The following is a 1924-nucleotide window of genomic DNA, read 5'->3' on the forward strand; positions in this document are numbered from 1 at the left end:
TAAACAATGTTTTCGGAGGATAGTCAATTATTTGCGAAATCAATGTGCCAGTGAAAACAAGTTCTTCCTCCTCACCATTTCATCTTATTAACTACCACCTTCGTTTAGTGTTTAGGGAGTATGCTTTGTGCATGGCTTGGGTTTGGGTGATGGAAATCTTTAGCTAAGTAAGTAGTATTCTGTTCCTTAAAGAAGAATCTCAGTGAAGTGCTCACTGAACCCAGCGCTGACAATTCTCATAAGAAAGGCAGTGTGGTCTAGAGCAAAGAGCACCAAAGAAGTCAAAGGGTGAGGTGCTTGTCCTAGCCCCTTTCATGGTCATGTATACCCACGTGCATCTCTTTCCCAGTAGTGTGGTGATAATACAAATGGCCCTATACCAGCACAGGGTGATGCGTGATGTAAATCAGATCAAGAATGTAGGAGTGCTTTGTAGGCCATAGTGTGCTAGGCAAATATGAAGTGTTACTGGTATTTGATTGCATCGAGGCCCTGCTCTGACCGATCCGAGTCTCTCTACACTGCCAATGTCAGCACCTGGTATCTTACCACCCCTCTTCCCCCACAGGGCAGCAGAGCCCCTCCTTGGCAGCCAGAAGAGTCATCCTCAGAACTAGGGTTTTTCATTCAAATGGCTCATTCACCCCACCTCCTCCATCTCCCATGAGCTGTGTTCAATTGCCACCACCCTAGGGATGTGACCCAGCTGCCTCACCACACACAGCTTTCCTCCCAGAGCACACACGCCCAGGACACAGGAGTAGCTGTGCTCCCCCTTCCACAGAGCACACCAGTACCTCACTGTCCTTCCACCACACCCACGGTTTGCTCTTTCCTGTTGCCCCCTTTTCCAAGCTGCCCCTTAGTAACGTTCCCGTGTCCTGGAGGCGGCAGTGTAATTTCCCTTCCATTATCAGGATTCTCAGGATGTAATTTACTCACTGTGACTCAGTGTGAATTCCAGTACTTCTAACAACGTTGTTTACAAGTTAGGAATTGGTGTTGACAACGTTGAAGAGGATCGAGTCCATTTTTTCACACTGCTCAGTCCCCAGACAGGCCCTAATGGTGAAATGATGTGGCAGAGAAATGGAAGATGGATTCAGAAGAGATAAAAGAAAACGAAGTCAGGGGATAGAGGGCATAGTCTTCCAGGAAGCGTTAAAACAACCGGAATTACTTTGGCCTAAAGGCGAAGCATGCAAAATGCAGGCCAGCTGTTCTCCATCTTTACCAAAGAAGGAAACAAGGAAATGTTTTAAAAGGTAGCAAGAGGGATTTAGGGTAGATATAAAGAAGAATTTCTTAATAATGCAGGTTGTTAAATATTGCAAGGGTTTACAAAGGAAATTTGTGGAATTTCCTTTTGTGGCAATCTTTCCATGTTAGAATGAATTCCACTTGCATAGAATGATTTAAATAAAGTGCTACTTCACAATATTTCTCAAATGTCTCCACATTCACTTTGGCAATTAGGCAAATGGAGTGGAGCTGTAGTAAATATCTTTCACAATTGCCTCAATATTGTTAAATAACTATTGGGGAAGTTCTTTTTTTTTCTAACTGTGGTAAAATGTACGTACCAAAAAATTTAACATTTTAACCACTGTTAAATGATCAATTCAGTGGCACTAAGCACATTCACATTGTTGTCCAACCTGCACTGCTATCCATTTCCAAAACTTTGTCATCATCCTAAACTGAAACTCTGTACCCATCAAACAATAATTCTGCGTTACCCTTTCTCCTCAGCCCTGCTAACCACTAGTCTCCTTTCTGTCTCTATGGATTCGAGCTCTTTCCACACTTTGATGGCTGTTCTACAGAGTGAACCCCATTTTCCCAGCAAAGACCCGAAAGTCCTGCCTGTCCCAGCCCTTTTTGCCAGACAGGTGAAGACACGGGACCTCTGTTTTGCTGCAGC

This window comes from Panthera pardus, unplaced genomic scaffold (genome assembly GCF_024362965.1).
Source record: "Panthera pardus isolate Hobbes unplaced genomic scaffold, ASM2436296v1 HiC_scaffold_2, whole genome shotgun sequence".
Classification (NCBI taxonomy): Eukaryota; Metazoa; Chordata; class Mammalia; order Carnivora; family Felidae; genus Panthera; species Panthera pardus.